Below are 12,812 nucleotides of genomic sequence, written 5' to 3'. Positions count from 1 at the left end.
AAGAGCTTACCTAAACTCATGAACCAGGTCATACAAACGCCAGAGCAGCAAGTTTATCTGTCGAAGCTCTTGGGTTATGATTATTCCATCCAATACAAGTCCGGAAAGGCTAATGTTGTTGCATACGCTCTCTCGTGCATACCTTAGTACTCCACTGGCCAATGCTTCATTCTCTCCATGCCTTACCCCATGTTCCTCAATGTCATTCGTGACTACATGCGCACCAATAAAGCTATTCAAGATACCATTCACCAAGTAACTTCTAACTCTGGTGCCCACCCGGACTTCATACTCAACGATGGCTTACTACTCTTCAAGAACAAAATTTGGTTGGACCCAAACCACCCATTTCATTCTTCCCTCATCGAGGAGTTTCATACCACCCCTATTGGAGGCCATATGGGATTTGCCAAAACCTTGCACTGCCTTTAGGCCAATTTTCACTGGTCCAATATGTGCCGCAATGTTCACCAGTTTGTCCGCCAATGTCCCACTTGCCAGCAAGTCAAGTATAAGCCCAAACGGCCCGCGGGTCTCCTTCAACCCCTACCAATACCAGCTTCACTATGGGAGGACCTGTCTCTAGATTTCATAACTGGTCTTCCTTCCTCACAGGGCCACACCACCATCCTTGGTGTCGTGGATCGCTTCTCTAAAAGGACTCATCTCGATGTTCTTCCCTCCAATTATACTGCACCCAAGGTCGCCACACTATTCCTTAACATGGTCTGCAAACTACATGGCTTTCCTCGAAGCCTAGTTTTCGACCGTGATCCTATTTTTATAGGGCGTTTCTGGTGGGAGCTCTTCACCATTGTCGGCACTAAACTCCGTATGAGCACTTCATACCACCCAGAAACGAATGGCCAGACAAAAGTCCTCAATCGGACCTTGGAGCAATTCTTACGTTGCTTTGTTCTTAATTGCCCTTCTAAGTGGTTTTCATACTTACCTTTAGCTGAATGGTGCTATAACACCTCAATCCACTCGGCTACGAGAGTCACTCCTTTTGATGCTACCTATGGCAAGGCTCCCCTTTCACTCACCACTTGTATCTCGGGCTCATCACTAGTTGAAATTGTTGATCACTTTGTGGAAGCAAAGCTTCATGATAAATCAACAATGATTCAAAGGTGTTTTGATGATAACAATGATGACAACAAAAGATGATGACAAAGGTGATGAACAAAAAGCTCAAAAGATCAAAGAACAACTCAAGTGAATCAAAGAACATCTCAAGTGAATCAAGAACAGGTCAAGAGTTCAAGAATCAAGGAGAATTCAAGACTCAAGAAGAAAGCCTAGAATCAAGAATCAAGAATCAAGAATCAAGACTCAAGATCTCAAGAATCAAGATCAAGATTCAAGACTCAAGATTCAAGAATGAAGAAAAGACTCAATCAAGATAAGTATTAAAAAGTTTTTTTCAAAACTTTGAATAGCACATGAGTTTTTGACAAAACCTTTACCAAAGAGTTTTTACTCTCTGGCAATCGATTACCATATTGTTGTAATCGATTACCAGTAGCAAAATGAGTTTGAAAATATTTTCAAACTGAATTTACAACGTTCCAAATATTTTCAAAAGGCTGTAATCGATTACAATGTTTTGGTAATCAATTACTAGTGTCCTTGAACGTTGAAATTCAAATTTAAAAGTGAAGAGTCACATTGTTTCACTCAAAAGCTTTGTGTAATCGATTACACATATTTGGTAATCGATTACCAGTGTTTGTTTCTGAAAAATCTAAAGATGTAACTCTTCAAAAAGGTTTTGACTTTTTCAAAATGGGTTTTAAGTTTTTCTAAAAAGTTATAACTCTTCTGAATGGCCTTCTTGACCAGACATGAAGAGTCTATAAAAGCAAGGCTTTGTTTTACATTTTTAATTAAGTCTTTCTAATCAATCTCATACAATCCTTTACAAGCCTTGAATCTCTTTGAATTTCTTTGAACTTCTTCTTCTTTGTACCAAAAGCTTTTTGAAGTTTTCAGGTTTTCTAAACCTTGAAAACTTGTGCTATTCATCTTTTCATTCTCTTCTCCCTTTGCCAAAAAGAATTCGCCAAGGACTAACCGCCTGAATTCTTTTTGTGTCTCTCTTCTCTCTTTTCCAAAAGAACAAGGGACTAACCGCCTGAATTCTTTTGTGTCTCCCTTCTCCCTTGTCAAAGAATTCAAAATGACACAGTCTGAGAATTCTTTTGATTCTTCCCATTCCCTAATACAAAAGCGTTGAAAGGTTTAACCGCCTGAGAATTCTTTTGTATCCCCATTCACAAAGTATCAAAGGTTTAACAGCCTGAGATATTTGTCTTAACACATTGGAGGGTACATCCTTTGTGGCACAAGTAGAGGGTACATCTACTTGGGTTTGACTGAGAACAAGAGAGGGTACATCTCTTGTGGATCAGTTCTAGTGGAGGGTACATCCACTAGGTTCAAAGAGAACAAGGGAGGGTACATCCCTTGTGGATCTTTGCTTGTAAAAGGTTTTTTAATAGGTTGAAAGAAATCTCAAGGACCGCAGGTCGCTTGGGGACTGAGGTAGACACGGGTTGTTGCCGAATCAGTATAAAAACTCTTGTGTGTTTGTCTCTTTCTTCCCTACTCTTTTACTTTCCGCTGTGCATTTAATTTCCGCTTTTACTTTCTGTTAAGTTTCTCTTCTACTCCTCATTCTCTTAACAATTTAGTAAAAGCCTTAGAAGAGTAATTTTTTAATTAGTAAAGGTTTAGGAATAATTAATTCAACTCCCACTTCTTAATTATTCTGAGGCCACTCGATCCAACACACTTGTTTACCACACATCAGGACCTTTGGGCCTCACTAACCACACATCTTCAGAAAACTTAGTAGGCCATGAAGGCTCAGGCAGACAACAAACGTCGTGACGTCTCTTACAGTGTCGGCGATTGGGTATATGTGAAGCTCATACCTTATCGCCAAACCTCACTATCTGATTCCCACTACCACAAGCTATCCAAGCGCTATTATGGTCCATTTCAAATCACCGAGACTATCAACGTTGTCACTTACCGTTTAGCTCTTCCACCATCCTCCAAGATCCACAATGTTTTTCACTATTCAATCCTCAAACCCCATCACAATCCCATCATTCAGACCATGAACCCTCTCCCACCCCGTGCTAATGACAATCACCCCTTGGTTGAACCAATGAACATACTCGACACGAAGTGGGATAACACTCAGGACCCTTCATCACTATTGTTCCTTGTTCAATGGCACGACCTCCCACCAAAAGGCACATCCTAGGAACCATGGGCAACTCTTCGCGCAACTTTTCACCTTAAGCCGCAAGTATTGATACAGCCCACCATGTGCGCCCAAGAAGGAACAGGCAGAAACCACATTATTTGGAAGACTACACCATCCACTAACGCAAAGGTGATACATTGCACAACAGTGGTGATTCTGTTAGTGGGTAGTACACGTAGCTGCATGATTGTATTAGTGATTTGCGCCTGCAAATTCTATTATCTTTTTGTTAGTGTTTAGCCCATCAGTGACAGCCATGTGTCGGCTGATCCTAATCCTAGGAACAGCCAATGATTGGCTATAAATGCTATTATGTGTAATGAAATAAGCAGGCAGAATTATCCATTCTCTTCGTTCTTATCTTTCTTATTTCTCACGGAGACTAGCCTTGGTCTCGAACTCAAGGCCGAGAACCCATCACCTTACCATTGAGACATTGGTGGTCATCAAAATATCCTAACCTGAGAAGCCATTACCTATCAAACAAGTTACTATTTGACTTGCTACCTGCAATGACACGGTTAAGGGTGTTATCTATGTCACACTACAACAACATCACCGAGGTTCCAGATTCTCTTGGAAAATTAACACACCTTAAATATTTAGATCTCTCTAACACTAAAATTGAAAGATTGCCAGATGCAACGTGGAAGCTCTACAATTTACAAACCTTGTTGCTCTCCAAATGCTGGCTACTTGTTGAATTGCCAGAAAAGATTGGAAATTTAGTCAATCTATGCCACCTTGACATTAGTGGTACCAAATTGAAAGATATGCCAGTGTAGATAGCAGAACTGAAGAATCTCAAAACACTGTCTAACTTTGTTGTTAGCAAAGAGCAAGATGGATTAAAGGTCTTAGAGCTGAGAAAATTTCCCCTATTACAAGGGAAACATTCAATCTCAATGCTACAAAATGTTACTGACCCCTCCGAAGCTTTTCAAGCCAACTTAAAGAAGAAAGAGAAAATTGATGAGTTGGAATTAAAATGGAACTACGATAACTCAGAAGACTCACAAGTTGAAAGGCTCGTACTTGAGCAGTTGCATCCCTCAACAAATTTAAAGAAACTCAACATTCAATCCTATGGTGGAACCAACTTTCCAAATTGGTTAGGAGATTCCTCTTTTGGCAACATGGTGTATTTGCGCATCAGTGACACTGAGCATTGTTGGTCACTGCCTCCACTAGGCCAACTACTTAGTCTCAAGAAGCTCATCATTTCGGGACTAAAATCAGTTAGGACTAATGGAACTAAAATCTATGGAAGTTGTTGTTCTAGTTCCAGCTTCCTTTCATTTCAACCCTTTCCCTCATTGGAGATTTTGAGCTTTTGCGAAATACAAGAGTGGGAGGAATGGAACTTAATTGAAGGGGCATATGTAGCATTCCGCAAGCTAAAGTGTCTTTCTCTATGTGATTGTCTCAAAGTCAAAGGAAACTTAGCAAACAATATTCCTTTACCAATAGACCCGTCACTACTAAAAGAAAGGATTCAACATCACCCAATTAACATCGATTGTGATGAAAATCAATTTTAAAAAATACACGATAGCATTTTTTGTAAATAAAATGTCACTGGAAGCATCGAATTTTAAAAAACCGATGTTGATAGCAGAATGTTAACATCGGTTTTTAAAAAACTGATGTTGTGTTTTATCCCTTAACATCAGTTTTGAAAAACCATTGTTGTGTTTAATTCCTTAACATCGGTTTTACGAAAAACCGATGTTGTTATTCTAAAGTTTTTCATTTTCTTTGCCTATAGTTTGGAACCCTAAATTACAATAGGCTCTTTGATATCATTTGCCACCACATCCTATTCCTCCACCTCCTCCCTTCGATATCATCCCTTGCCAACACTACCTTCTTCTTTCGTGAAGAAATCATCAGAAAGATAACCGCTTCTTCCACTGATGAGTGCCCAATCTCGTCCACCGCTGAAGAACCTCCTGTTCATCAGCGAGAAGGCACATGCCAACGTCCCCAAGCTGACGTCAAACAGCTCCCCGTCGTTGTGGTCACCGTTGAAAAATCCAATTCTAATGTTGGCGCTGAAGTATGATGCTGATTCACAGAAATTTAGCGACATCACCTCTGCCCAGCGCATGAACGCAGCGGCGAACACGCCTTTGACAGTGATGCTTAGCTCGTTCCTAAGGAAGAATGCGTAGGTCAGTTCATGCATTCCCTATGGCCACCGTGGCATGCCAGGAAAAATAGTCTGTCTTCGTGTTTCGGTATCCTCTGTCTTTTTCCTCTTTGGGGACTTACGCTTGAGCTTTATCTTTAATGAGTAAAAATTATTATAGCAACATGTGCTTCGAGACATGCATAAACAACTTGGTTGTACTGATTACTAACATTTATTACCTAATTATGCTGAAAAATGAGGATCATATTTTTCACAAATCGGCTTAGTAATCAATGATAATCACATGCTAATCACCTAGCTATTGACCTTTTCCTTTGTGAACTAGTTTTTCTGCCTTTGTACTGTGTAGCATACAAACTAAAGATGAGTTTGTTAAAGATATTCTTAATTAGCCGTGTGTATCTTTTATCCAATTTGCTCCATAATTTTCGACAAATCATTGAAAGATAGAACATTGAGAGGGATATTTGGACAAAGATAGAACACCCATTTGTTGTTCAACTTAGATACTCTTTTCAGATACTTAATTTCAAATTTATAATAAGGTTTTTAAGTTGCTTGTCTTTTTACGATGATCTATCTTTTGTGATGTAGCTTTCAATATGCAATGTCATTTTCATTTGATTTCTGATAAGTGTTATGCATAGATTATTTGTATACTGAAATCACATAAAAATTATCTCACTTTCTTCTCTTTTATTGCTTGTATTGTGTTAAAACAATAGGAACTTATCTTCTTTCGGGTTTTTATCCAGAAGATGCTAAAGTTAATGATTTTAGAGTAATTTTTGTTGTATTTTGTGTAAAGTTGTAGCAGAGGCATGGAAGAGGATTGATGAACTGAAGTGTCGCACTCAAAGGGACCTCCTCGCTCAGTGAGTCAAAACCGTTCAGCCCAAGCAAGCCGCTAAGCGCAAGAAGCCACATTGGAAGACAGTTGTCACGAGCAAGTGCGCTAAGCGCGGATCCTGCACTTAGTGCATGGCCACTTGATCCAGTTGGACATGCGCACTTAGTATGAGTGTCGCACTAAGCGCATAAGAGAGTTCTGATTAGCCAATCAGTTGGTGAAGCATATAAAAAGAAAAGAAACATTTGTTTCCTTGAGCATGAAGAAAACTACGAATCAAACTAAGAACAGGGGAACAAAGGAATAGAGGAAGCAAAAAGAAGCCATTGTTGAAGGAATCAGTTTCAGAGCTCTGGCCAATCCGTTTCAATCCATTTCTCTTCCATTTTCTTCCCTTTCATCCCACTTTTATATTTGTAACTCTCTCATGACAATGAGAGGCTAAGACCGCCCATTGTTGGGAGCTCTGCAAACCAAACTCTCTTTGATGTAATGATTCTAAACTATCTTTTAATATAATGTTGTTATTATTATTCATCCATGTGATTATTCAAATATTTATGGTTTGATCATCTATCTTTGTACTATTTTAGAATATAAATATTAGGAAATGTTTGTATACTATAAACTTGGGAAGAATATCTAAAGTGAGTCATATCTAGTGATAGAGTGGTCTTCTTTAGCTTGTTCATGCATCTTTGCTCTGAATGCAAATCATTTAGTAATCAATCACAGGGATTGAGAGTGATATTAAGTGATTTAGGTTCTTTCACTCGAGGGATCTTGGTTAAAATAGACGGATAATAATCATATTAATGTTAAAAGAGAAAAACATGTTCCTTGACTCATCACAACACCATCTCATAACTTCGAGCATTTGTTTTCTCAACCTTCATGTTCCTTGCTTTGTAGTTAATTCCTTTTAGTTTATACTTGTAGTTAATCAATGAACAAAATTTGATTTGAGTCACTAATTGCTTAATCACTATCTATCTATCTATCTATCTATCTATATATAGATATATAGATATATATATAACTCTGAGTACAAACATAGTCCCTGTGGAATTTGATATTCAGTCTTACTGTTTTATACTACTTGTGTAACTTTGTATGCTTGTCAAGAAGTCAACAATTTCTTCCCGCTTTAGTATCTATCTTTGTATGTTACCCAAAATCTAAATGAGCAGTATGTTAGTTTAAGTTATGGATATATTTTTTAATTACTTTATATCCAGAATTGTGTTCTTTGTAAGTTAAGTACTTTCTCTTGTTAATTAGTATTAGCATATAAAACAAAATGGTCTGCAATAATAGAAATTAAAAGTGATGTATTATGTCTATATGCTCTTTCAGACAAAATACAGACTGTATCTTGTGTTGGATTTTGTAAATGGGGGCCATCTGTTTTTCCAGCTTTATCACCAAGGCCTTTTCAGATGAGTTTAGCTTTCAGGTTTTTTGTTTCTTCTATTTCTGTTTTTTGTTGAATGTTCAGAGAGGATCTAGCACGCATATACACTGCTGAGACAAAATGTTGTGATCAATCACTCATATAGAATCAAATTTAGCGCTCCCTTGTTACATACATATTCATTTCTATTAAATATTTAAATGTACCTTGGGAAAACCGTATGAATGTGAATGCAAGTGGAATTACTATTTTTATATTCCCTTCTTTATCTCCTCTTTCAACCAATGTGTGCTTATAGCTAGCTTATGCTTATCTTAATTATTTTCTTGTCCAATATTGTCACTTCAATTGCAAATTTAGAATTCAAGCCCATCTTAATTAAATTAATTAGACCATAACTCTGCATGATGGACTCTCACACTGCACACTCATCCACCTATCAGTTATTGATTAAGTTCTTACCTAGAATTACCTTCCATTACACAAATAATAACCCCATAACACTTGTATTTTGTATGCTCATCTAATTGTGGGCTCCATTTTTATGTCTGCAGCATGTTTTGCCTTAATTTGTTTCCCTAGAAATGTAGGCACATGTAAACTTTTCAGTATCTACCCTTTTCAATATAAACAATTTCTCACAGTTTTGTGCCAAATTGTTGTTTCATGCACTCACAAGTCACAACTAACAAGGATTAGCAAGCAAAACAATTGGCAACCTGGTTGTTATATTAGAGTTTTCTAAAATAAAAACATCTGTCTCCATCCCTTCAACTCCCCCATCAATTAAGAAAGAAGGATCAACTGTCTTAATCCATGAAAAATTTAATGTATAGTGAATGACAAGTGACAACTTAAAAGATAAACAGAAAAACTTAAGGCATTAGTAATAATTAGGGGACTTTGTAAATCTAAACTTGTTTATCACAATGGGAGATGTGTTTCACTACATTGAAACAAATTGATTCCATTGAACTCAATTATTCCTGTGCTTTCCTAGGTAAATGAGATTGCTTGGAACATGAAGGGTGAGATGTTCTTTCTAACAATAGGAAATGGTAAGATCATTGTTTGACTTTGTACTTTCTAAAATATGAATATCAACTTGGACTCTGATAAATTGGAAAACTTTCTTATATTTTTATTACATGCTCACCTTCTCAGGGACTGTGGAAGTATTGTCTTATCCATCTCTTCGACCTCTTGACTCTCTCATGGCCCATACAGCTGGTTGTTATTGCATCGCAATTAATCTAGTAGGAAGGTGCATTTGTTCTTTCTGATCTTATTAATTGCACTTCAATTAGCAAGGTAGCATACAAATGCACAACCATATATCTTATTCTAAAATTTTATTTGATTGTCTTCATTTCCTTCAATAGAATATCTTTAATTTTCATAGAAAAGTATCTATAAGGACATAAATAGATAATGTCTTGTTATTGCCGCAGATATTTTACTGTTGGAAGTGTTGATTCCCTTGTAAGTCTGTGGGATATCTCATAAATGCTCTGCGTGCGTACCTTCACAAAGCTGGAGTGAGTTTTCCTCAGCTTCATGTTTGATTTTTTTTCCTCCTGCAAGTGCTTACGGAGAAGTTTATGTAAATAGAGCTTATAAGTACCTATAATATAGACTCTAGAATAATTTAACCTTTTTTGTATAATGTATTCGTAGTTTTATTCGACTAGTCTCTTCTGGGTTTCTTTGAATTTTGTGGTGCATATAATCTGAATATTTTTGTCACTTGCAGTTCCTCAGCTGGATGCAAAATAAACTTGGTGGAAAATAAGACAACAGAAAACCAAATGCACATACAACAACTACTACTACTACATGTAAGTCTTTAATACTATGCAGTCAATTAGTTTTTCCTTGTGGCAATGCATGATGTTTCTAGCACCAATAAGATGCAAGAATTCACTCTTCGTCTGATACACTTAAAAATGTAGGCCAAGAGCATATACACATGGAAGATACCAGTTACTCCTCCTCACTTTACGTAGGTGTTGAGTTCACAATCACACTTTTAACTCAGTTATCCTACTGGAAAAAAAAAGCTGAATTATTATTAATTTCATATATGTTGAGACTTGAGAGTACACATCCTTTGATGATCCAATTTTTGGTGGCTTAGCAAGAGCAGAGGATCTCTTTGAGATTCAAAATACTAAACCAAAATTAGTACTACAGTGGTTTAGGTATTTGAGAAGTATATTATAGAATACCACCACTGTGGCCTGCAGGGACTATTGTTCGGTTTCCCTCAAAATGTGTTTGGTAGCACATTTCACTCAAGAGTTTGTGAGTAGTCTTACATCAATCTGTGAATTTACCCAAAAACTATAATGTGTTAGATTCTCTTACTTTGATGTTATCTAACACAACCAAATAAAATACTACTGAGTACTGATAGTGTTAGATTCTCCTTATTTTTACAGCAGTAGAGGAAAAGGCAGTTGAAAGAAAGATACTCTGCTTTCACTTTATGAGATAAAGTAATTAATCTCCATTCTAAGTTATAAAAAAAAGTCAATAATCAAGTATTGCGTAGTAATTATTAATTTTCATCTTACTTTATTAAATATCTTCAGCTGACGTCGCTGCACACGAAAACTATTTGAGAAAAAATAGTAGATTAAAAAATAGCTTAACAACAATAAATAAACAAATATTGTTTGATAGAAGAGAGGAAAAGGACACGTCCTTAAATATGCTCACATTTGTTATACTTAACAACACAGTAGAGCATCCTGGATTAATAAATTACAACTTTTTGTGATGAGCAAAAATTGCAAGGATATATAAGCAGGGAGATATCCAAAGATAAAAATTGACAGACAAAAAAAGACAGGGAGAAGACATGTTTATATGTTCAGCCTATTTACATATTTGTTAGGGAGAAACACTTTCTCTCTCTCTCAAACTTCATTTTTTTTTCATAGTTTCCAATCAAACAAAAGACTACATAAAAAAATAAACTTATTATATCAAAGGTGTGTCGTATGTGGGGTTATTAAGAACTTGAAAATGTTATATTGGTTTGTATATGTATTTAATAATTAACAATTATTTATATTTTTAAGATTGAAGAATACTTTAGTTGTTTTTTAAATGCTAAAAGTTTATTAATGCATACCGTTTTTTATTTCAAATTTTGTTTGATAAGCAAACCCCACTATCTGCTAACAAGTTGGCGTCCTAGTAGTTGTAACTTGATCTGAGGTCAACTTAGCTAAGGTATTCAAAAACTTAAGTGATTTTAGTGGGCAAGATGTTTTCTAAGAGTTAAAAATGAAGCATTAGGTGTTTAAGAGATTTTACAATTGTAGAGTTATGTTTAATTAGCTTAAGTCATAGATGATTTTATGTATTAAGATTATTATTTCATTACTTTAAGTATTTCTTTTATTTGATAGTAATGATTCAATAATAATTTGAATATAATATTTTGTACTGCCTGAATTGGTTATGCTTTAAATTTGCATGTTTGGGTTAATTAACAAAACAAAAAGAATATTTTAAAAAAATACAAAAACAACATCGGTTCTAGAAGAATCGATGTTGTAAGGTGCATTACAACAACGATTTTGGCCAAAACTAATGTTGTAAGCTACATTACAAAATCGGTTCTTCCAAAACTGATGTTGTTATGCACCTGACCAAAATTGATGTTGTAATATGCATAACAACATCGATTTTTATGAAAACCGGTATTATTTTTATATTTTTTGTATATTTCTTACTATATAACATCAGTTTTCATAAAAATCGATGTTGTATTGTGTATTTTAACATCGATTTTTTCATAGTTGATGTTAACGTTGATACTTTTAATGTCGGTAGTTTCAACATCGGTTCAAAACTGATATTGAATGTCTAAAATAACTGATGTTAAAAGTGCTTTTCAAGTAGTGCATGTTCAACTCACAACACCACCTAGATGACGTAGTCAATAACGTAAAGTGAGAGATCACAATGCTATGGGAAGACTATCTCTTACGGATGTTGGGGAAGTAATGCTTGAGAGAGTTAAGTCTAGGATGAAATTGGTGCACTTAAACACAATTGAGGAAGGGAGATTAGTTGCCAATTTTTCTCTGAGTTCTGGACAGACCATTGAAACCAATAGAGGATAGCCAGATAAGTCAAAATCAATTGAAGAAAGATTACTAGGTAAAGTTCCTTTGAGCTTAGGACAATCCTTGAGAGACAAATATGATAGGTTGGGAAACTCTATAGATTTATCTCCAATCAAGTCTCATTCCTCCCACTCTAGCATTCCTTCAAAGCTCAAAATCCTCAAACAGGGAAACGGTTGAAATGAAGGTGAACCACTTCCATTGAATTCAGTACCAACAGTTTTGATTGATTTCATCCCAAAAATGTAGAGTTCTTTGAGACTAAATAATTTCCCAAGGGTTTGTAGTGACCAACAACGATCACGACCACTCAAGCATAAGCACATCATGTTACCAAATGAAGAATCGCCCAACCAATTTGGAAAGCTAGTTCCACCATAGAATTTGATGGTCAGTTTCTTCAAATTTATTGGAGGTTGCAGCTATTCAAGTACAAGCCTCTCAATGTGTGTGTCTTCAGTCATACCGTAATCCCATTCAAATGCTAACTCATGTATTTGTTCTTTCTTCTTCAAATTGGCTTGGAAAGCTTTGGAGGGGTCAACTACATTTTGTAGCTTCAAAATGGAAAGTTTCCCTTTTAGATAGGGAAATTTTTTAAGCTCTCCAACCTTCAATCCATATTGCAGTTTGCTTATGACAAAGGCGGACAAGATTTGAAGATTTTGTAGTGTGGTTATTTGTGCAGGCATCTTCAATTTTGTCCCACTGATGTCTAGGTGTTGTAGATTAATCAAATTTCCAAAGTCCTCACGCAATTTAGTAAGTAACGAACAATTGGATAACAAGGTCTGCATATTGTACAACTTGCATGATATGTCTAGCAATCTGTCAATTCTAGTGTTAGAAAGATCTAAGTATCAAAGGTAAATTAAATTTCCAAGACAATTAGGCAACTCAATGATATTAGAATACTGTGACAAGGACAACACCCTTAGTTGTCTTAATGTTAGTAACAAGTCATATACTAC

The sequence above is a fragment of the Glycine max genome, chromosome 11, assembly GCF_000004515.6.
Source record: "Glycine max cultivar Williams 82 chromosome 11, Glycine_max_v4.0, whole genome shotgun sequence".
NCBI lineage: Eukaryota > Viridiplantae > Streptophyta > Magnoliopsida > Fabales > Fabaceae > Glycine > Glycine max.
The sequence above is the reverse complement of the archived record's forward strand: the minus strand, read 5'-3'. Positions refer to the sequence as shown.